Consider the following 26,336-nt stretch of genomic DNA (forward strand, 5'->3'; position numbering starts at 1 on the left):
GGCAAGACCTACCCTTCACAAATCCGTGCTGGCTGTCCCTAATCAAGCAGTGTCTTTCCAGATACTCGTAAATCCTATCCCTCAGTACCCTTTCCATTACTTTGCCTGCCACAGAAGTAAGACTAACTGGCCTGTAATTCCCGGGGTTATCCCTATTCCCTTTTTTGAACAGGGGCACAACATTCGCTACTCTCCAGTCCCCTGGTACCACCCCAGTTGCCAGTGAAGACGAGAAGATCATTGCCAACGGGACTGCAATTTCCTCTCTTGCTTCCCACATAATCCTAGGATATATCCCGTCAGGCCCGGGGGACTTGTCTATCCTCAAGTTGTTCAAAATGTCCAACACATCTTCCTTCCTAACAGGTATCTCTTCTAGCTTATCAGTCCGTTTCACACTCTCCTCTTCAACAATACGGTCCCTCTCGTTCGTAAATACTGAAGAGAAGTACTTGTCCAAGACCTCTCCTATCTCTTCCGACTCAATACACAGTCTCCCACCACTGTCCTTGATCGGACCTACCCTCGTTCTCGTCATTCTCAGGTTTCTCACATATGCATAGAATGCCTTGGGGTTATCCTTGATCCTATCCGCCAGGGATTTTTCATGCCCTCTCTTAGCTCTCCTAATCCCTTTCTTCAGGTCCCTTCTGGCTATCCTGTATCCCTCCACTGCTCTGTCTGAACCTTGTTTCCTCAACCTTATGTAAGCCTCCTTCTTCCTCTTTACTAGACATTCAACCTCCCTCGTCAACCAAGGCTCCCTCACACGACCATTTCTTTCCTGCCTGATCGGTACATACATATCAAGGACACGTCGTATCTGCTCCTTGAAAAAGTCCCACATTTCCACCACATCCTTCCCTAACAGCCTATGCTCCCAACGTATGCTCCTCAAATCCTGTCTTACAGCATCGTAATTTCCCTTCCCCCAATTGTAAAATCTACCTTGTTGTGCGCACCTATCTCTCTCCATAACCAAGGTGAAAGTCACAGAATTGTGGTCGCCATCACCAAAATGTTCACCCACCAACAAGCCCACCACTTGTCCCGGTTCGTTACCGAGTACCAAATCCAATATGGCCTCCCCTCTGGTTGGACAATCTACATACTGCGTTAGAAAAGCTTCCTGGACACACTGCACAAACACCGCCCCATCCAATCTACTTGATCGAAAGAGCTTCCAATCAATATTTGGGAAGTTGAAGTCGCCCATGACTACTTTGTAACTAAATGTTGTGATTCATCTAAATATTACTCTGTCCTTTGATCAAAGTGAATTTGTAATTGTTCAGTTTATGAATTGTCAGATACTTGTTTTTATTTTTCCATTCACCTGTTCATTTTGACCGTAAGATTGAAAAGCTTTGAAAATATTGGAGTTCGTTCATTTAAAAATAAGGTTTGCACATCTCTCACATATCTCATTTCTTGTATTATGATTCAAGAATGTTTTCTGGTGTAGTTCAAGTAAATTCCAAACATTTGTTCACTTCAAATAAGGTCTTTAACACCCAGTTATCAATCTGTTGTTAATGTTTCAGCTGTTACATTGACATTGATTAGGTAATCATTCAGAGAGATCAACTGACAATTATAAACTATTTGCGGGATTATTGAATTGAAAGAAAGATACAGACGTGCAAACATTTATGGAAGGAATTGCTTTTTCATTCAAATGTGTAGGCTTTTCAAGAATTCTATATCGCCTTCCATTGGTTTTCTTGTCGAGAATACAAATTTATAATTCATGTGAGTTCTAATGTGTTCGTATTTTGAAATTTGCATCAGATTTAAGAAGAAAAAGAGGAATAATTAAATGAAAACTTCAGTGAATAGAAAGCACAGTAAATTAAATTGACAGAGGCAACTTTTAGTATTATCTCTGAACATTCAGTCAAATATTTCTAATGTCAAAAGAGAGTGGTGCTGGAAAAGCACAGCAGGTCAGGCAGCATTCGAGGAGAAGCAGAATCAACATTTTGGGCATGAGCCCTTCATCAGGAATCTTTTCTGATGATGGCCTAATGCCCAACAGGTTGATACTCCTGCTCTTTGGATGTGCCTGCCCTTTTCCAATGCTACAGCTTTCCTCACTTTCTCCAACTATGTTTAATGAACACGAACTGAAAATGTTCACATCAGCAATTGAACAAGACCAAATTAACACTTTTTTTTGCAATATTTATAGTGAAAACCCTGTTTGAGAACATGCAACAAATCTCATCAAATAACATCTCTAGCTGTTAGAACCCTTGGCCATTCATAACAAAAAAACCCCATGCTTTGAACAACCAGTATGGTGTATAACTACTGAACTGAAATACCAGAGGGACAACGATTGCATTTATTGGAGGGAATGATAACCAGATCCTTTATGTGATAATGGTGATTGATCTCAGAAACAATAAAATTTTACTGTGATTATTCCACTGAACAGTACTTAGATGGTCATGAAGATCTTTGTGTGGCTTTATGTGCAGTGTTTTGTGTGAACATTGATTTCAGTAACATTGAGATATTTTACAAGATTGACAATTGACAGTTAAAGATAAGTTTTAAATGCAACATTCAAAAAAATTGTCAGTTTTATTTAGCAAAACACAATTCTAATTTATGGAATCCCTACTGTGTGGAAACAGACCATTTGGCCCAACAAGTCTACACTGACGTTCCAAAGAATAATCCACTCAGCACCATTCTGCTCTCAGATTACTGGACATTTACCCCTGACTAATGCACATAACCTACACATCCCTGAACAGAACGTGCAGCTTAGCATGGCCAATTTACCTCACCTGCATATCTTTGGATTGTGGGAGAAAACCAGAACATGCAAACTCCACGCAAACATGTGGCCGAGGATGGAATCAAACCCAAGTGCATAACACTGTAAGACACGAGTGCTAACCACTGATCCTCTGTTCTCAATGCCCAACCCCATGCAAGAAGTGAGATAAGTGAGAGACGTGCAAAGTCAAATTTCAAATGAACACTCTCTGATGTTGCCAAAGCATATCAATCTTACATTCAATATGAATAGGTGAATCGAAAACAAAAAATAGAAATACCTGACAAATCATGAATGAACAATAATTAGAAAATTAATATGACCAAAGGCAAAACAATATTCATGTCAATTGCATTGTTTAATTACAAATTTGGGAATTAGCTAACTAATGAATAACAGGAAGTGACATTTGTTTACTTCACTGATGAAAAAATTGACTTGCTTTTCATCTTTGTAACACTGCAGAATAACGATTTATGTGCCTGAAATGTTTGAATTAAGCTCTTTCCAATAAAAAAAATCAGTAAAATCACATTGACTTCTTCATCTTTAAGACTGCAACAACATCAAATACTTTCCAGGAATTTAGAACCAGCAGAATTAGTTAATTTGGTTGCTTGGGAACTCGAAGAGAATAAACAGCAGATCCTGTGAATTAGTCATTCAATGTGATTATTCAGCTGAAGACAACATCCCTTCTTTGCAAAAATGCTCAACTTCGAAAAATTCAAAATGCATTGTCATTGTTTAATGAAACAATAGAGAAATGTTAATTCTTTTTCATTTGATTTAACAAAACGCAGGAATTTTACATGATTTTGTATCATGAAAAATACTTAAATCTTATGATGATTAGAAATACAGTAAATGTTCGCATAAAAGTGAAATATATTTAAATGAATTCAATTATGTTTCCGCGGGTAAAATAAGAATTAATATTAACAATGATTGAGAGATTGCACACTATATTAGTTATTCATGTAAAGAGCTGTAATTCCACATTCACAGCACATACTGGATTGAATAATTATTAGGTATGAGCAACAACTGAATTATAAAATTCGATCAATGAATTTAGAAATAATGAGAAATCTCATTTTGCTATGTGACTGAGGAATATGTGCAAACAAACAGGAATTATTGCAGTGAAAGGTAATTGCAGGTCTGTGAATTTAAAGTCTGTGATTATGGAGATCATTCAAATAAGCAAACATTAGACATTCACAATTAATGTTGGATGGGAAGTCTTTGTATCCATTGTGGGAAACTTGACCTGAAACTAAAGTTTCATATTGCAGTGTTGGTACTTAGAAAGAATTGGTTAAATTAAAATGTGAATCTCACTTTACTTGTTCAAAAGACTTTCTTAAATAATTGCACAATTATTATCATGAGAATGACTTGATAATGTTGCTATATGAGCAATTAAAATGATTCAATATTTCAAAAATACTTTGCTGTTATGTTGATTGGATAGTTATTAAAATTGGTAAATTGTGGAATAAAATATAGTAACTCCCTTTATGAATTGAAGAAAAAATGAGCCATTCAGCGATTATAGATTTTTTTTTCTTTCTTTACTAAAGAATGAAGGTAACACAAGAAATATGAATTTCTATCAAATGGTTTCATCAAAGAGAAATGTTATTTTAATTTAGATGATTAATATTATGGTCAGAGTTCAGACATTTGTGTCAGAAATTGGAAGAAAGTTAATAGATAATGAAAGTGAGCATGAAAGTGAACAAATGATACATTTGGTACATAAAGGAATTATAATAATTGTTCATTATTGTACAGTGATGAATAATGTTGGAATAGCAAAGACAAGAAGAATTAACATGTTCAAAACAGTTCTTTTCTTACAATTAAATGAAACCAATAATCATTTTGCAAAGCACGTGATTTGGAAAAAAAAACAGTCATTTACTGTGTTATATAAACTGAAAACTACTTCCATTTTGCAAAAATGGAGACTTTCCCAAATTCAAAACTTAGGTTTGCTGAATTATACAACAAAAACAGTTGTAATTTGAAATATATCTTGCACACAAATATAAAATAAGTATTCTTAAAGATTTTTAGAATCACAAAACATTTGTTGTTTGCATGATTGTATTACAGTCAATATCCGTGATAAAGTAGAAGCATTGTTTTAAGCAACATAAATCATCTTTAACTACTGAACTGAAATAGAAGATATCAGTTCCACTTGTTGCATGGAATAGTAAACAAATGCTTACTGTTGTCATTGGTTTCAGGAGCAATAAGGTACTTACTCAGGTTATTCTACTGAACAATAATCAGATGGTGATGGAAGTCTTTGTGTTGCTTTATGTGTATTATTTAGTATGAACATTGGGTTCGCTAAAATTGAGATATTTGCATGAATTAGGAATGGAGTGATAATTGGGTGCGAATGATCTGATTTAAAATCACACAGTTTTTGATATTTACGAGGATTGCTTCGTGAAACGTTCTTAAAACCATCATGCAATCAATGGGATAAGTGAGAGATATGCAAATTGAACTTTCAAATGAACACACCCTGATATTTTCACACCATTTCAACGTCACATTCAATATAAATAGATGACTGGAAAGCTAAAAACACATCTCACGCAATTCATAAACTGACCAATAACCAAAAACTGATAAATAATAGCAAGTGACATTTGTTTATTTTACTGAGAAGTAATTGATCTTTTCTCATATTTATAGCACTGGAGCATAAAATTCTGTGTTGTTTTAACTAAGATCTACAGAACAAGAGAAAATTAATGACGATCATGACTTTGCACATTTCAGCTTTATGACTGCAACATTCTCAAATATTTTCTGAGGACTATTGATTGAGTGGAATTAGATATATATTTTGCTATGAGTGACTAGAAGAAAGTATATAGCAGATACTGTGACTATTCGAATGGATGATGATACCTCCAAATAATCTACTGATATTGTGATTGAATATACAGTAAGTGTCAGAATCAAAGTAAATTATAATCAAATCAATTCAAAAATGTTTCCAAGTTTAAAATAAATGCAATATTCACAATGATTGAGAGATTGTACATTGCAATGACCTTGTAGTATTTATTGTACAGAAGCATAATTCCACATTTGTAGCCCTTACTAGATTGCACAATTATTAGATATAAGATATATTAGCAACAAAGGGAATTTTAAAAATATATATTCGTGAATTTGAGAATAATGAGATATCCCATCTTGATATTAGACTGAGTAATATGTAGAAATGAAGAGTAATATCGCAGGGAAAAGGAATTGGAGCTCTCTGAATTTCAAAGGCTGAGATAATCGTTATATTTCACCTGAGCAAAAATCTGACATTTACAAAGAATTTTGCAAGGGATATTATTGGTCGTTTGGTATGTGCATGGGCCTGAACAAATAGGTATTAATATAGTAGCATTGACAACAAGAAATAATGAATGGAATTTTTTTTAAAAAAACCGCATTTTTACCAAGTCTATGTTAAATTGCTGTGCAATTATTGTAATTGATAATTGCTTTTAGAATCCTGACAGATAAATTGACTTAATATTTTGAAAACACTTTGCTCTGATGTTGATTGGATATTCATTAAGATTAAGGAACTGAAAATTAAAGCATTAAACTTAGCTGGATGATGTGAAAAAAATCATTCAGCAGCAATTGAAAAAAAAAGATTTTGTTTAAAAATGCAGGCAATGCAAGATTTATATGGTTCCAATAGTTTTCTTGAAGAGTCATGTCAATTTTGTTGATGTTATTTTTACCACAATAAATGTTCCGATATTTATTTCAGAATTAGGAGGAAAAGAATTAGGCCATGAAAGTGACTATTATTGTGAACAAAACACAGGGTCACTGACATTTGATACGGAAAGGAATTCTCATAATTGTGTGATTATTATTCACTGACATCTAATATGCGAGGAAAAAGAGAATTGTCAACATTTCCAAGCATTTTTTTTCTTATAATGAAATGAAAATAAAAATAATTTTGTAGGGCAATTTGTTTGAAAAAAGGAAACAGTCATTTCATATGACATTTGAGCTGAAGACTCGTCCCCGTTTCCCCCATTGTTGTCTTTACAATAATTTAAAACTTAGTGTTGGTTGAATGAAAGAACAAATGGATATAATCGAAGTGTTTTCTTGTGCACCAAATAAAGTAAATGTAAAACAATTTAATCATGAAAATTATATCGCTCTGAGTGTAATCATTTCACACACAATAAATGTATGTGTTGAATTGAAATGTCATCATAGCTGTAGAATTGTTTTCACTGGCAGGGAATGAGGACTCAGGAGGCAATCTGAGCTCAGGCATGTGGAAGATGTTTACTCATGCAGCAACCAGTTAATGAAGGGATCGTCCCCCGTGGCCAATCTCGGAAGGGAGATCCATAACACACTGTAACATGTACAGTAAAAAGCAGCATTTTTATGGACTTTCTGCATCACAATGGCCACACGCAATGTGGTTACAGCCCTTCCCTCCTCATCCAGCCACCCAATTGAAACACATAATCGCAGATGGGCATTCTAATGGACATCCCCAGATTCCTATTGGGATCTTTCCATGCATCTTATTGACTTAGATTCCAAAGTTATTCCTGAACTCCCTCGGGCCTCTCAGGATACCTTATCAGCTGGGACATTTTGCGCTCTGCTATTCATTATATTTTATTTTATCAAAGCCAATTACTCCTCATATCATCCACTGTCTTAATTATATATGTACAAAGAAATAGAAAAGACAGTTAATTTTAGCTTACTTGCTATAAGATTAGTAATATGACTTGTGTTATAAAGTTCGTTATATTGTGTAAAATTATACAGCTACTCTTTCTGTCAGGACTTTATAATTAATGAGCAGTCAACATCATACCGTGAAGTTAATTCCTAAAACTAGCTAACTTCAAATCTCTGTCTAAATGCTTTTCTATAATGTTTTTAGTAGGCATTGGTTACATATATCAAACTTATGTTGCAAATTTCCCCTATTATACTCAAGAATCTGTAATTAGAACCTTTGTTTAATATTCTAAGTAACTGTAAAATAATAACTATATCTGACAAATGAACTCTTCTGTTATCATGATAGCTGTGTAGTGAGTTAACTGGGCTGCACCCTGCAGCTGCTGTTTATTCATTTACTGGGACAATTATCCTTTCATTTATGAAGATCAGGATTGGTCATTTGTCTGTATGTCGGCATGCTCTTATCAAGAAATGTCTGGAATGCTGTAGTCCTGGCATTGGAGTAAGTCCATTGGTAGTGTGATTTCTTTTAAGGCTGGAACTGAATGTTCGTCTAGTTTATCACCCACTGACCACCTTGTATTTTAGTTCGAAGGTAGGCTGCCTGTTTTTTGATTGTCAGGCATTTTGTATGGACCATTCTATTCCAGGTGGGGGCAGGCCATGCCCAGAACAGCAAATCAACTAAGATTCAAATATTGAAATAAAAATCACCATTCGCTAACATTGGTTTCTGTACAATGCAATACGTTTGCATTACTGAGCCTTAATTTCACACTTAAAGCTAGATATACTGGATTTGATCAATTCTTAAATATTAGGTATTAGCAAAAATTCATCTTAAAAACATTTCATAGCAAAACTTAAAAATGATTAGAAATCTCATATAGCTGCCCGTCATGTGTAAAAATGAACAGCATTTATTGGAGTGTAAAATAATCAGACGTCTCTTAACATGTAAGGCCAAATATTAATCCAATGATTTCTGTGAACGTTCAAATGAGAAGGGAACAGATATTATCTGTGAGTGTTGGATAGGGAATCATTAATTAGTTTGTGTTTGTGTTATCCTGGAATAAGAGAACTATTATTCTTCTTTTAATATTGACACTAAGAAATAATGGATTAAATTAGAATGTGAATTTGACAATGTTTGTTGCAAAACCTAAACTGAATTACTGTGTGATTTTTGGAATGACAATGAATTGATAATTAATTTTAGAACTTTGGCAAAGTAAATGATTCAATATTTCCAAATGGATTTGCTCTGATGTTGACTAGATATTTCTTAATCTGTCAGCTGAGAATGCAAATTCTGGCATGATGACATGGAAAGACATTAGACATTCAGTGAATTTTGATCAGAAATGGTTTGTCATTCAAAATTCTCAGATCTTCAAGATGATTTCTCTACTTTTTTTCTGGAGAAATATAATATATAACAAGAACAAGTTCTGCATTATATTTAATTCATGCAATTTTTCATATCATCAATAGTTAGACATTTGAGTCAGAATTATAATGAAAATAAGTCAATAAGGAAGATTTATTTTCACAGAAGCATACAATCAACAGCATTTATCAACGTATTTGTTTCAATATTGTCTCTGAATAAACGGATAAGTATGTTTAATGGGGATCTGTTGGCAATGTAATGAACCACAATATAATTTTTATCATAATTTTTAAATTGGAAATCTATCAGAAAAAAAATCGTATATTCAGGACTTGCTTCATCTTGATACATGTTACACGTAGTATCCTCAGTCATAACTGGTCACCATGGGTCTGGGAAAGATGTAGTGTGTAAATTATAATAAGGTGTCTCCTACATATGTTTGGATCTGGTGAGACTGTGATGTTTGCTGTGATTATTCATCCTGAGCACAATAAGGCACAATAATCAAAGTGTCAGAATTAGGAAGAGAATTAATAGATCATGAAAATGAGCATGAAAATAAACAAACAATGAAGTCACTGCTGGGTGGTATATGAAGCGATTGTAATAATTGTGTCATTATTGTACAATGATGAATAATGTTGGAATTGAAACAACAAAAAATTCAACACTTATTTTCTTACAATGCAATGAAAGCAATAATCATTTTGTAGAATGCATGTTTGGAAAAAGCAGTCTTTTAATATGAAATACAGTGAAGACTAACTTTTTTGTAAAACTGTAAGAAGCTCATAAATTCAAAATGTAGCGTTTGTTGAATTTGCAACAAAAATGGTTATATGCAAATTATCTTTTGCACACACACAACAGAAGAGGAGCTTAAAGACTGTTAGAATGTTTTTAAAAAATGTTTCCAGTGTTATTGTATTACAGTCAATATCCATGAAAAAATGGAATTATTGGTTTAAACAACATAAATTGTCATTAACGACTGAACTGAAATATAAGATATCAAATGTACTTACTGCATGGACTAGTAAACAAATGCTTACTGTTGTCATTAGTCTCAGGAACAATAAGATACTCAGGTTATTCCACTGAACAGTAATCAGCTGATGATGAATATCTTTGTGTCACTTTATGTGCACTGTTTTGTGTGAACATTGACTTCAAGAAAATTGAGATATTTACATGAATTAGGAATAGATTGGTAATTGGGTGTTAAGGATCTTATTTAAGATTAGACTTTTTAAATAGTTGATAGAATTGCTGAGCAAAACACACTTCAGACATCATGCAATAAATGAGATAAGTGATTGTGAGAAACGAAGTTCAGTCACTTCAATAACTTCAGTCCGGAACAAGACCTGAATCAGTAGTAACATTTATTATGCTGTTGCAAGAGGGGTGTGGTGTCCACTGTTCACAAGGCACACACACACACTGAATTTAATGAGTACACAATATTTATGTAATTCGTTTCTCTTCCCTCCTCCCATTGCTCCTTCACTGTTTACAACTATTTCTAAGCTAAACCGGCTGTTTATCTCTGAACTCATCCAGCCTCGTCCCTGACAAAATATTTATCTCTGGCCTCACAAGGCCGTTTGACCACCTCCCTCTGTGGTCTTGTTTTTATTTATCCTTCTTCACTGCCATGTGTTTCCGTGCTAACCAAAGCATAATTTCCTTTTATTCTTTATTTACACCGAGCCTTATGACCTTTTGATGGTGTTATTTTGTTCCTGCTGAAGCGGGAAACAGATGCTTGTCACTGTTTGTACAGGCATATCTAGCTTAACCTACACCCCCTCCCCTCACAGCACCTTAACTATTTTTCTATAACATCTACCGTTATTTGCAGACATATTTCATTCATGTATGCACATTTTAGCTAATACAAAAGCAATAATATATTTTGTTCACATAGTTTTCATTCTTATTAACTCAGCTCTTGGCTGAAACAATTATACACTGGTGCGAGTTCATTTACCTTGAATAAACAATTATGATTGCAGAAGTAACACTGCTTTACATATATCCCACAGTGATAAATATGTAAAATCAAATTTCAAATGAATGCACTTGGATATTTTCACAGCAGTTCAATCTCACATTCAATATAAATAGGTGAGTGGACAACAAAAAACAAATTTCACACAATTCATAAACATCAATAATTAAAAATTGATAAATAAAAGGAATTGGCATTTGTTTATTTGACTGAACAAGAAATGTACTTTTTCTCCTCATTTTTATAGCACTGGAGCATCAAGTTCTATGTACTGTTTGAACTCAGCTCTTCAGAACAAAAGAAAATAAATTAATACCATTACTTTGTATATTTCATCTGTCTGACTGCAACATTTTCAAATATTTTTCAACGAATATTGATTGAGTGGAATTAGATACATTCTGTTATTAGTGACCTGAAGAAAATAAATAGCAAAATACTGTGATTATTGGAATGAACAACAGATGGAAGCATATCTAATATTGAATTGAAAGGCAATTCAATTGATTCTTGGATATTTTCTAATCAATATTCAGAGTTGCTTTGGAACAACTCTGTACAAGGTGGGAATTGAAACTGTACCTCCTGGTCTGGTAACAGAGACACTATCAGAGCTGCACAACGTTCATTATGAAGGATAATAATTCTACATGTTCATAATAGTTTCTCATTTTATGAAATGCAATATTCTTTTTTGTTCTGCACGTAAATTGGAACAAAATGATGAATTGGTCAGTCAATGGGACTATTCGGCTGAAGACAACCTTCATTCTTTCTGAAAATGTCTGATTTCTAAGAAGCCACCATTTCCCGTGAGTGTTTAATGAAGCAAGAAAGATGTCAGTCCTTTTTTTGTATACTTCAAAAAAATTCATCCGAATTTAAATAATTTTGCACAAAAAAGTATTCAACTATTATTGTGATTAGAAGCACAATAAATGTTAACATTGAAGTGTATTACAATCAAATCATTTCAAAAGTGTTTCCAAGTTTAAAATGAAAAGCAATATTCACAATGATTGAGAGATTGTACATTGCTAAGTCCTTGCAATAGTTAATATATGGAACCATAATTCCACATTTACATCCTTTGCCAAATTGAACAATTATTCGATATTAGCAACAAATTGATTTTAAAACTACTATTAATGAATTTAAGAATAATGCGGTATCTCATCTTATATTCCACTGAGTAATGTGCAGAAATGAAGAGTAATATTGCAGTGTAAAGTAACTGGTGTTCTCTGAATATCAATGCCTGAGATGACTGTGATCTTTCAAATGAGCAAAAGTCAGATATTTACAAAGGATGTTGCAAGGGCAGTTATTGGTCTTTTCTGGGTGTATTGGCCGAACCAAACAGGTTTTTATATTGTAGCATTCACAATAAGAAATATGGAAAATATTAAAAACACATTAACTTAGACTTCATAACAAGCACAAAGTGCTGTGTAATTATTGTAATTGTTAATTGTTTCTAGAATATTGATAGATAAATTAATTTAATATTTTGAAAGCACTTTGCTCTGATGTCGATTGTGTAATAATCAAGATTGATAAACAGAAAATTAATATGTAAAAAGTCGCTTTAATAATTCTAAAAAATAGCTCAGCAACAACTGAGACTGTTCAACATTGGGTTTTTTTTTGTTGAGTGATTTTTAAAAAAAAAATTATCATAATAAATGTTTAGATATCTATGTCAGAATAAGGAAGAAAATAATTAAACCGGGAAAGTGAGTACAATTGTGAACAAAAGGTCGAGTAAATGACATTTGGTATAGAAAATTATTTTGCACAAAATGACTGATAATTACGTGATTATTGTTCATTGACAACTCATGCTGGAAGTAAAAGAAACAGATTCTAACATTTCCAAAGCAGGTTTTTTTTCTTAAAATGAAATTAAAATACAAATCATTTTAGAGGTCACATGATTTGAAAAAGTGTCATTTAATGTGATATTTGAGATGAAGAATTGTTCTTCTTCCACCAGTGTAGTCTTTTCAATAAATTAAAATTTAGTGTTATTTGAGCTAGTGTACGGATAATGGTTTTCTTGGGTACTAAAGAAGCAAAGTCAACAACATTTTTAAGTTTCGTAGAGTTAATTAGCAAAATGCATTGAAGCTATCATGCACGAAGTGAGATAAGTGAGAGAGAGACAAATTAAATGTTCAAATGAGCACATCGATATTTTGAAAGCATATCAATCTTATGAATTATGAATACATGGATGGAAAATAAAAACATATTCCTGACAATTCAAGAATGAATAGTAATAAGAAATTTAATTTGTTCAAAGCACATAACAATATTTAGATGAATTGCAATATTTAGTTACAATTGTAGGTGATCAACTGACCAATGAATAATATGAAGTTGCATTTGGTTATTTTGCTTAAGAGTAATTTCGACTGTTTATTTTTTCATCTTTATAACACTGGAGCATAAGGATTTATGTGCTTGAAATGTCTGAACTAGGTTCTTTCAAACAGAAAAAAAAGTCAGTGAGTATCATTTCTTAGACTCTTCCAACTTTAAGATTTCAACATTCTCAATTACTTTTTCAAGGAATGTCGAACCAGCAGAATTAGATGCATCGTTTTATCAGTGACCTGAAGAAAATAAGTAATAGATATAGTGATGATTGAAATGCACAGCAGATTGAAGTATATTTCATGTTGTTTTGAAAAGTAGTTCAATTTATGCTCACGTATTTTCTCATGAATATTTGGAGCTGCTCTGACACATCTCTGCTGATGGTGGGAATTGAAATCATTCCTCCTGATCTTGTCGTAGAGACACTGTCAGAGCTCCACAAGGACCTTTCATAAGGTTCCCACCCCGGAAGGGTAGGACCATAGTCACATGCTTACTGTGGCAACACAAATGAAAACGAATCAGATGTTTATGGTAATAATTTGTATGGGAATTAATTACATATTTCCTGTGTGTAATGAACTGACAAAATGAATTAGTATTTACAGTAATGATGTAACAAAGCAGTAATGACTTTAATTAAATATGAATCTCATGAAGATCCATAATAGGAAAAAATGCCTAATCATTTGATCATTGTACACTGATGAACAAAAATCAATAAAATAGTTCCATATGTTCAAAGCAAGTTTTCACAGAATAAAAAGAAAATTAAAATGCTTTTGCAACATAAATGAATAGGAAAATAAATGAATTAGTCACACAATGCGACTATTCATCTGAAGACAACTTCTCTTCTTTCCAGAAATGTTCAAATTCCCAAAGTTCAAAATGTACTGTGACTATTTCATGAGACAATAGAGATGCAAATATCTTTTGTTGTACTTCAAAACGTCACAAGAATTTTAAATGATTTTGTTCCATGAAAAATGATTAACTTGTATTGTGTTTATAAATACAGTAAATGTTATCATGTAAGCGAAACATAATTAAATCAATTCAACTTTTGCTAGGGTTAAAATAAAAATTGATATTTACAACACACACTGCAAATCTTTACATTATTTCATGCATGAGCCATAATTCCACAGATATACCCTGAACTATATTGAACAATGATTAGATAATAGCAGCAATTGGATTGTCAAAATTCTATCAGTTAATTTAAGAATACTGAGAAATCATAGTTGATTATTTCACTGAACAATGTGGAGAAACGACCAGGAATTATTCTAATGAAAAGTAATTACAGTTCTCTGAACGCTTCAGGCTGAGATTACCGTGATCATTCAAATGAGCAATCATCAAATATTTACAATGAGGCATTGAATGGGAAGTCATTGGTTCCATTATGGGATCGTTCAGCTGAACAGTAAATTGATTTGTATATTGTAGTGTTCGTACTCAGAAACAATTGATGCAATTAAAGTGCGATTCTCACTATATTTGTTAGAAAGATTAACTCCAATAATTGTGCAATTATTGTAATGGCAGTGACTGGAAAAATAACATTATAATCTGAAAAAATAAATTGATTTAATATTCTAAAAGTGATGATTATTGGATATTCATTAAGATCGATAAACTGAGGAATAAAATATAATAGCTAGCTTTATGGATTCACAAAAATGAGCCATTCAGTTATCATTCAGCAGAATTGTTTTTGGGTCAAACATGCAGAATGACAAGAATGACATGTTACCATCCATTGGTTTGCTTCTTGAGACGTACTTTTAATTTATATACTTTTGTTCATGACCAATGTTTAGACATTCCTGACAGAAGTAGGAAATTAATAAGTAGATAGTGAAAGTGCGTATGACAGTGAATGTAAGATACAGGGACCTTCCATAATTTTGTGATGATTGTACATTGATAAATAACTTTGGACTAAAAAAAAGTAAATCAACATGTTCAAAGCAGTTTTTTTTGATCATAACAAATTGAAAATTAAAAAATTCCTTCTGCAGTGCACATGATTTGAAAACGCATCAGTCATCAGTCACAAAAATCATCTGCACGAGACAATAAGACCCTTATGAAGGGTATTCTACTCAACAGTAATTCGAGGACTTTGAACATCTTCATGTCGTTCTTGTAAAGAACACTCTTATTATTCCTAAAGTTTTATTATCGTAAATATTTCGACATTTGTATCAGAACTAGGAAGAAAATGAGAAGCAATTCACATGAGTATTTTCGTGAGTGAAAGTCAAAATAAATTTACAGTGCCATCTTTCATTATTTTCTCTGAATAAGCAGATAAAGATTTTTAAGATGCAAGCTCAAAATGTTTTCACCTACAGATTGTACTAAACCAAAATACATTATTTTATTTTGCAATACTTCAACTGGATTGGAAATCTGCTATGTATGCTGACGTTAGTGTCCTTGGTCATTTGTAATAAAGCATTGTTATTGGTTTTAGCGAAATATTTCATGTGCAATTACTGAAGTGATATGTAAGAAATCAAGTGCATTTATTGGATGGAACTACTCACCAAATGTTTATTGTGGTTCCTGTTCTCAGAAACAATAAGATACTTACTCAGGTTTTTCTCTGGAACAGTAATTAGATGACCAGGAAGACATTTGTGTGTTTGTGTGTGCCGTGTTCAGTGAGCATTTCTTTTCAATTTACAATTATATTTTATGAATATAGGAAGGGATTAATAATCGTGTGTTAAAGATCTTAATTAAAGTCATATTTTCTATTACAAATTATGAGAATTCCTTTGTGCAACAATAATTTGCAGATCTCAGTATTGGACTAGGATGGACAAAGTTAAAAATCACATGACACCAGGTTATAGTCCAACAGGTTTATTTGGAAGCACTAGCTTTCCAGGCTATGGCTCTGCATCAGGTGATCTGGTCTCTTAGGAGAGACACTACTAGAGATACACAAGAGCCTTTCATTATCGTCCCAACAAGGAAGGGTGGGATTATAATCAATTGGGATTACTCAAATGAAAACTAACCAGTGTTCATTCCGATAATTGGGCTGGGAATTAATTATACTGTTTCTGTGTAATGGACTGAGAATGAAATAGTAATTCACAATAATAATGGTATTAAGCACATAGGTTCTTACTTACAAATTAATATCAGAATAATTGGAAGAAAGATAAATCGACATATCATGAGCTTATTGTAAATTCATAAAAAATACAACTGCTGAATACGTTTAAAGCAGTTTTTCTTATAAAGAAAAAGATAATGAGAATGTTTAGCAGTCGGACGGAATCGGAAGAAAAGGTCATTCACTGTGACTATTCAGCTGCAGACATCTTCTCTTCCTTCCACAAATATATAACTTGCAACAATTCCAAATGTATTCTGATTGATAAAGGAAAGAGCAAACACCTGTAAATTCTATTTTTTTTACAAAAATGTCACAAATTTAAATAATATTTTATCTTTAAAATATTGAAATCTTACTGTGATCAGAAATACAATAAATCTTTGCTTTGAAGAAAAATATAATCAAATCAAATCAAAATATACATCGATATTCACAATAATTGAAAGAGTGAACACTGTAATATCTTTCCATCAGTTGATGTACTGAGCCATATTTCCACTTTTCTTTCCCTGACTGGATTGATCAATGGTTAGATATTAGCAATAACTAAATTATTAATATGCTGTCAGTGAACTGAATATTAATGAGAAACTTCACATTGCAGTTTGAACGAGCATGTGTCGAAATAAACAGTAATTATTGGTGAAATATCTTTAGATATCTCTTAATCGATGAGGCTGTGATTACTTTGATTGTTGAAATTAGTAGTATTCCAATATTTCCAATAAGCATGGGATGGAAAATCGATGCTTTTTGGTGTAGAGCTAAATTTTTTATTGTAGTATTGGCAGTAATAATCAATGGATTAAATTATGATGTGCATCACACCTTACTGAATATTTTCAAGTTTTCTAACAGATTTCTAGTCCAATCTTCAGATTAAGAAGGGTAATTTTGGCTCAGCACATCAGTTACTGCAAACATTTTCAACACATCTCCAAAGTTATTAATCTTATAATTTAAAAAAAATCAAAAAAATACCTCTGTAAATGTCATTGACTCTATCTTTAGATTATAGTCATGTTCATTCTCTACTTATTTTCTTCCTATTTCTGATACCGGTGGCTAAATATTGATTAGATTAAATGTCATATGAGTGAGATATTAGTTTTCTCTGAAAGATCTGTGCAGCATAGGAATGGTCCTTTGGCCCATAATGTTGTGCTGAATATAATGCAAAAGAACTCATCCCTTCTGCCTATCCTTGGTCCATATCCATCCAAATTATCCAAATGAACATTAAATAGCCTCAATGTATCTGCCTCCACCACCAACGCTTGAAGTTCATTCCAGAAACCTACCACTCCCTGTGTAAAAAATAATTGCCCCTCACATGCCCCTTGAACTCCCCCACCCCCCGGCCTTAAATGCATGCCTCATAGTTTTGACGTTTCAACTCTCGGAAGAAACTTCCTGACTGACAACCCTACCTATGTATCTCATGATTGTATAGACTTCAATCAATTCTTGCCCAAGCCACAAAAAAGCAGCCTCTCCAAATCCAGGCAGCATTCTGGTAAACACCCTCTGTGCCATCTCCAAAGCCTCTATACCCTTCCTGTAATGTGGCAAACAGAAGTGAATACAATACTTTAAGTATGCCTTAACCAAAATCTTACAAAGTTGCAAAATGATATCCTGACTCTTGTAATCAGTTCCCTGACCAATAAAGGCAAGCATGCCATTTGCCTTCCTTACCACCCTATCTACTTGCATGGACACATTCAGGGAGCCATGGTCTTGAATGCCGACATCCCTTTGAACAACAAAGCTGTTCAGGGTCCTGCCCTTAACTATCTACTTTTTCTTAATATTTGAGGTCCCAAAGTGAGACACCTCACACTTGTATGGATTAAACTTTACCTTTAATTTCTCTTCCCATATCTGAAGTTTATCTTTTTCCTGCTGCATTGTTTGACAACCTTCTACATTATTCACAACTGCACTGAACTTTGCATCATCTGCAAGCTTATTAACTCACCCAATTAGATTTTAATTCATGTCTCTTCTATATATTTGTATCATAACCAGAAGGGTTCCAGTACAGATCCCTGTGGAAAAAAGACAGAAAATGAGGGAAATGCAGAATTATTGAATAAATGAGGTTTTTTTAAATGTCAAAACAATTCTGATGAATAATCTCTGAAGTTGTGATAATTAATCCAATATTTTAATTCTCAATTTACTGATCTTAATGAATATCCAGTACAAACTGCTTTTAATATATTGAATCATTTTAAGTGTTGAGTTCTAACATTAATTATTATTTAATTGTCATTTCAATTCTCACACCATCATGAGATTCACATTTTAGTTGAATCCATTATTTTTAGTGCCAGTATCACAATGAAATATTAACATTCTTTTCAGGTCAACACACCTGCAATCAACCAAAGTTTTATCACCCAACACTCATAGTAACTATCTCATTCTCTTTCATCTGAATTCTAATATTAATGGAAAGATTATTAATCAGCCTTATCAATTAAGAGATGGCTAATTATTTTTCACTTCAATATTTCAGTTTTTTCCGATATACTGCACAATTACATTGCAATAAGGATTTTCTTATCAACCTTAAATTTGGTTTCAGCAATTTTAAAACTAATTATTGCTAATGTCTAACTGGTAATCATTGTTTGAATGCAATATATCCAGCTGTCGATGTGGAACAATGGCTCAATACATCAACTGACAAACAATATTGAACTCTACAATCTCATAATCTTAGCAAAATAATTTTCAGTGTGGAAGCTCAGTTGGATTGAATTGGCTTTGAGCAAAAATACATTCTGTAGAAGGGTCACTGGACCCAAAGTATTAACACTGAATGCTTCCCACAGATGCTGCCAGACCTGCTGAGTTGGTTTCAAGCAATTACTGATTTTGTTTCTGAGTTCCAGTATCCACAGTTTTTTGCGTTTTTGTACTGATTGTATTTCACTTCAATGCTAACATTTCTATATTTCTGATTATTACAAAAGAGCTATTTTTCACATTAAACATTATTTTAATTCCACGTGTTTCTTGTGTACACAAACCTGAATTAACAAATGTTTGATCTATTCTTTTACAATAAATCTTGAATTCTTAGAAATCACAATTTTGTGAAACTGAGGAAAGTTGTCTTTCGCTGAGTAGTCACGTTGAATGGCGAATGCTTTATTTCCAATTCAAGTGCGTTACAAAGCAGGTCAATGTTAATTTATGTATATGAATAACTGCTTCAAACATATTGAATTATTTGATTATCATGAGACTTATATTTATTTAAGATCATTGTCGCTTCGTTCCATCATTATTAGAAATTAGTAATTCTTTTTATCCTTTACACACTGGAGCTGTCTAATACAATCCTAGTCCAATTGTCACGATAAATATCTGAGCAGATTTCCCTGAGAGTAACCACAATAAGTATGTGATTATAGTACTGCCCTTCCTGCATGGGCACATTATGGAGGGCTCTGATAATGTCTGTACTAATAGACCAGGAGGCAGGTGTTCAATTCCTACCTTAAACAGAGATGTGTCAAAGCACCTTAGAGTTGATTAGAAAATATCGAAGTGTCAATTGAATTATTTTTCAATCCAACATTTTCTCAACTTGTATCTGTTGTTGATTATAATGGTCACAATATCTTGAATTTATTTGTTTCAGGTCACTGATTAAAGTATAAATGTTATTAAGGTGAGGGGGAAAGTTTTAAAAGGGATCCGAGGGGCAGCTCTTTTCACAACGTGTGTTTGGCATATTGAGATGAGCTGTGAGAGGAAAGGCAGCGGCTGGTACAATTACAACATCTAAAAGACTGTAGGACAGTTACATGGATAGAAAACATCCAGAGGGATATGGGACAAACACAGGAAAATGGGACTAGTTTAGTTTCGGAAACCTGGCCGGAATGCCAAGTTGGGCTGAATGGCCTGTTTCCGTGCTGTATCAGTCTAACTTTCTACAATTCAAACTTGACTGTGAAAGGTAAAGGAAAGCAAAAACGGGTATTAATTCTATTTTGTGTCCATAAAAAAGTGACATGAATTTTAAATAATTGTGTCATATGAAATAGTTCACTCTTATTGTGATTAGAAATACAATGAATGCGAGCACTAAAGTGAAATATAATTGAATTAATTCAACTGTGTTTCCATGGTTAAAATAAAAATTGATTTTCACAATGATTGTGAGTTTGTACACTGCAATATATTCACATCAGTTCACGTACTGAGCTATTATTGCACATTTATACCCCTTACTGAACTGAACAATAGTTACACATTAGCAACACATAGATTTTTGAAAATGTATCAGTGCACTTCAAAGAAGGAGATATTTAATGTTGCTATGTGACTGTGCAATGTGTAGACATGAACAGCAATCATTGCAGTGAAAAGTAATTACAGTTCTCTGAATTTATAAGGCTGAGATTACTGTGATTATTCAAAGAGCAAAAGTCAGTTTTCGAAGCATGTTGGATGCAAAATCATTGATTCCATTGTGGAATACTTGACCTGAAAACAATAGTATTGTTACAATGGATTAAATGAAACAATGGATTAAATTAAAATATGGATCTGACTATACATGTTAGAAAGACAAACAAATTATTCTGTAATTATTATAAGGATAATGAATTCATAATAAATGTTGTAATCAGAACAAATAAGTTGACTCAACATTTTAAAAGCACTTTGCTCTGATGTTGATTAGACACCATTAAGATCGGTAAACTGAAGACTAAAATATAACAGCTGGATTGATGGATTGAGGACAATGAATGAGCCATTCAGTAATTATTGAAAAGAAATGACTTTTGCTCAAAATGCAGACAATACAGAAGGAATGTATTTCATTCAATTAGTTTACATGTAGAAACGTATGTTTTTAAATTATTTAATTTTATCCTGATCGATGTTCAAACATTTGTGTTTGAATTAGGAAGAAAATAAGGAGATAACGAAAGTTAATATCAGAGTGACCACAAGATACAGTCCATGACATTTGATAGAAAAAGGAATTTGCATAATTTTGTAATTATTGAACATTGTGAACCAATTAACTCCTCAGGTACTGAAGCAGTCCAACCCCAAGAACAACAAGATCTGGACAATATCCAGGTTTGGGTTGACAAGGGGCAAGTAACATAGATCCCACACAAATGCAGGCTGCGACCATCACGTATAAGAAACGACCTAACCACTATCACTTGACATTCAATGCTGTGACCATCACTGAACACCCACTATCAACATTATCCTGGGGATAATCATTGATCAGAAACTGAATTGGTCTCACCACACAAACACAGTGGCTACAAGAGTAATTCAACTCCTGGCTCCTGAAAGCCTGCCCAACAGCTACCAGGCACAAGTCAGGAGCGTGATGGAATACTCCCCACTTGCCTGGATTAGTGCCGCCCTAACAACACTCAAGGAACACCTGGCCACTTCCATCTCGAAGGACAAAGGCAGCAGCTAGATGGAAATACAACTACCTTCAAGTTCCCCTCGAAGGTACTAACCCACCCTGACTTGGGAATATATCACCATTCCTTCACTGTTGGTGGGAAAATGTCCTGGAAATCCCCACGCCAATGGTATTGTGGGTCAACCCACAGCAGGTAGACTGCAGCAGTTCAAGAAGACAGCTCAGCACCAATTTCTCAAGGGTAACTAGGGATGGGAAATAAATGCTGGGCCCAGTCAGTGACAAGCAAATCACATCAAATAAATATTAAAATAATGTCTGCAAGATCAAAACAGCTTCAACACTGTCCTAGCTGCAATCTCTGCCTCTTCTAATTCACAAAGATAAAAGGTTACCTTGCTCAACTTTCTCCTCAGTACAGTATTCCCCCCAGCCCTCTCTTATACCAACCAGCAGCATTTCCATCACCAGCAGCAACTCCGCTTAAAATATTTTGTCAGTAACTTTTCATTAACTAGTTACTTCAATTACAATGCAATCTCTACAAACAGACCAAGTACCTTTTCGGCAACAACAAATTTTTGAACAACTTTTCTTGATCTCTCTCTGCCATTCTTTTTGGTTATATGAGGTAGGGAGGGATTGGATCACCACAGTGATGTAAGATATATGTAACACAGTGAGACAGGAAAGCTAGTATGGCTCACGTTGACTCTTAGACCCCACACAGTGGAACAACACATTCACTGCATAATAAACACAACACAACATTTCAACCCGGTGTGACAGTAATAAAATGTGGATCGGTTGGACAGGCTGGATTTGTTTCAGCCGGAGTTTGGGAGAGTGAGGGGTGACATGACTGAAGTGTCTAAGATCCTGCTTGGTTTGTTAAGGAGGATGTGGAAAGGATGTTTCCTCTTGTGGGTCAGACGTGAACTCGAGAGAACTACTTTAAAATTAGATTCATCCTTTCAGGACAGAGATGAGGAGATTTATTTCCTCTCAGAGGGCTGTGCAACTTTGGAACTCTCTGCCCCAGAAGGTGGGCTCAATGAATATTTTTAAGACACAGGTTGATAGGTTCTTGTTAAGGGATGTTGGGAGAAGATGGAACACAAATCACTAACAGATCAGGCCTGGCCTTATTGAATGATGGAGTGGACTTGAGGGGCTGAAAGGTCACCTTCTGCTTCTTTCTCACATGACAAAGGACTAAGAGATTTGTTGAAAATTCATTCACTGGATGTCGGTGCCACTGGTTATGGGCAGCATTTATTACCCAGAGGGCAGGAAAGAGTCAACCACATTGCTGTGGGTCAGGGGTCACATGTAGACTAGATCAGGTAAGGATGGCAGCTTCATTCCCTAAAGGACATCAGTGACCGAGATGGGTTTTTCCTGACAATCGAGAATAATTTCATCAATAGACTCATAACTCTAGATGATTATTGAATTCAAACTGCTGAAACTGACTGACCATGTGGCTGTCAGTGACTCCAACACAAGTGAATGGAAACCTTGCTCAGAGTCTGGTTCTGGAACATTCAACACAACCAGGAAATGGAAAGTGAATAGTTAGCTGAAAACAAGATCACTGCTCTGTTAGAGACAAAATCAATCAATGTTCAGTCACTGAACATTATTGACTCACAGAATGTGCGAACCTGCAGAATCACAGTAAAAGGGAAAAGTAAACAACATTCTTGGCAAAGACAGAATGAACCAACTGCTTGTATAAAAACAGCTCTGAACAAAGCGGCTGAATCCTCCACAAACTGATAAAACAGATTTGTAGATAGAGATTGGAATTCTTTAGAAAAAACCCTTCCCTGCTGATGGTGCGTGCTAGAAACCATTCTCAGTGTGATCTGCCACTTATTTCCCCCCACAAAAGCAGGTGTGTTGCTCACTTACAGACTGACTTACAGACAAAGGAAACCTGATCTGAGACTTGCAGGTTAATTAAGCTATTAGTGACAGTCCATTGCACACAACAAGAGCTTCACAACAGATTCTAGTGAAACCAACAATGCAATGAAAATGGTGAATTAGTCTTTATAATCATGCAGCCTCTCAATTAAAATAATCCCAGTCAACTTCTCAACATTTTAAAACTATTAATATCAATGAATATATATTTATTTCCATTCCTAATTTCCTCCAAAAATGTATCTGATTATTCTCTTCAAAATGTATTTTAAGTGGTGTATTCCAAATCACAATTCTTAGTACAAAACAACTTGCAAACTAAAATAGTTTTCATGTCAATAATGACACTAGAAACTTTGTTATGTAGTTTAACCATATTTCCAAATATTGTTTTGGTTCATTATTGCAGTGAAGCTAAAATTAAAGTCTATTTATTTTCTCTGATATCCTTCCATTACTTTATTCCCTAATAACAATGCCCATGGTGTAATGGGTGACAAGCATTAAATAAAATTGAATTTTCATTGCAAGAACTTGTACAAATAATCACTTATCATTCAGTTCATTCATTGTTGTTGATTATCAGTTATTTTCATTGTATGATCACGTTAAATTCACTTAAATAATCACAGTAGAATTTTCACCTCTATAAATATGTAAAGTGAATGTCAAATTATTAATATTTCAAGTAAAACCAAATTCACATTTTGTTCTGTTTGAATCCAGGAATGACAGGATGTGTTACATTATTATGGGAAACAGGAATAAGTGAAGGTGGTGACTCTCAGACGTGAGGCCTTAAAGCCAAAGGGCCAGGTGGTAGTTACAGTGGGGGAGGTACCTAGTGCCCCGTTCTCCTCAGAAGGCAGAGAGGATGGTGACACTGACTGGAACGGGTTAGATGACAAAGCACCCACGTATGGACAGAGGGACGGCGATGGGTGGGATGACCCACCGCCCTGTAAGGTCCAGAAGGCCCTGTCTATGGCACCACTGGGCATCAAAGCTCAAACTTGGACAGACAGTAGGGAGCAACAAAGGGAACTGACAGAAACCAAACCTGAACCGTTCACCCACTGAATAACAGATGTTGGTGAATGAACACCCGGCCTGATAGAGAAATGGTAATAGTGGGCCTTATTGGGACAATATGGATGAATTAGTAGAGGTACACAGTCTCACCGAAGGTGATGTACGGACCCTCCCTCGGCCCAAGATGCCCTGAAGTGTACAGCAGAAACTGTACCTGCAATGAGAGGATGGGGTGCGAGACGGTTCCCCCCAGAGTACAGCTGATCCATGGCGCCAGGCATTTACAGATATTACAGGGACACACTGGGGGAGGGGACAGGCTGAATGGGCTAAAATAACCTTGGTGTCTCAGGGAACCAAGGGTAATATAGAGGATCATACAGAGAGGAAGCCTGAGGTGTGTAACGACCACAGGGGATTACCAAACCCCAACCTGTGGTGATGAAATTTGTTTGATGTATTTAAAAGACAACATGGGACACTATATAATTGTAATTATAAACATGGGACTCCCAGTGGGAGATCATTCTAACCACATTCTGAACTGGGCCATGAGAGCTGAGGCAAACACAGAAACACAGGGGAATAGCTGCAGTACAGGGAGGGTAATCAGACCCACAATGTTACAAGGGAAGCAGGAAAGGGCACATAGACAAGGAACATAGGCACAGAGAGGGAGGTTGTTCATATTGTAAGTGGCCTGTGTTCATGTAGGTATATGCATAGCCCATGAATATTCATTGACGTGCTGTTAAGGGGCCAACACTTGCATGATTCTAACACCGGAGCATCTTTGTCAGTTACTGATAAGGATTTATCCCTCACCCCCTCAATTACTAAAATGAGAGCAGTTGGAGAGGGAACCTAGGAAGCTGTTCATGTCTACACATTGCACAGTCACATAGAGAACCATCACAAGCCCTACCAGAAGTGCGGACATTAACCAGGGGTGAGGGAGGCAAAATGCACACAGTCAGCATGCCTTTGGCATAGTTCATGACTGGGCTTGGTGAAGGTATATCACCCTGACTGGGGGCCACATTGAGCATGAAGAACAGGTCAGAGAGTTAGTGGAAGCAGCTAACTTTCCCAGTGAAGCAGCAATAATGAAGATTAGAGCTGACAGGAAAGTAGAAACCCCACACCAACGGGGTAGTGAGCATGGGTGAGCATACTTACTGAAACAGTGCAGACATTTGAGGAGGATGCAGTGGCAGTAGCTACAGAAGCGAGAAAGGAAAGTTTAAAGACATTTCCAGAAACAGTCCCATAGCAGGAGAAACAGGAATGGGAAAAGGGTGGGGCAGTAATAGGACATAGGATGATCCAGCAGTGCCACTGTATAAGACAAACATTATTAAAACCATATCATGGGCTGGCCCATATTGAGCAGGATAAAATGCAATATCGGATGATCAACTACAGGGGTGTTCTGGAACAAGA

General features: G+C 34.7%; 2 long non-coding RNA genes across 7 annotated transcripts in view; one reads left to right on the forward strand and one right to left on the reverse strand.

Moving 5' to 3' along the window:
* The window catches only part of LOC140470916 (uncharacterized), a 115,286-nt gene extending 108,021 nt beyond the window's left edge, over positions 1-7,265 (forward strand). The window contains exon 4 of one of the 2 annotated variants that reach the window (XR_011956795.1): positions 7,076-7,265. This is a non-coding gene — a long non-coding RNA (uncharacterized lncRNA). The remainder of the gene's footprint in view (positions 1-7,075) is intronic. The other variant, XR_011956790.1, reaches the window with a different exon arrangement.
* The window catches only part of LOC140470862 (uncharacterized), a 1,231,916-nt gene that overhangs the window by 1,136,413 nt on the left and 69,167 nt on the right, over positions 1-26,336 (reverse strand). The window lies entirely within an intron of this gene.

The sequence above is a fragment of the Chiloscyllium punctatum genome, chromosome 52 (genome assembly GCF_047496795.1).
Source record: "Chiloscyllium punctatum isolate Juve2018m chromosome 52, sChiPun1.3, whole genome shotgun sequence".
In the NCBI taxonomy this organism is placed as follows: Eukaryota; Metazoa; Chordata; class Chondrichthyes; order Orectolobiformes; family Hemiscylliidae; genus Chiloscyllium; species Chiloscyllium punctatum.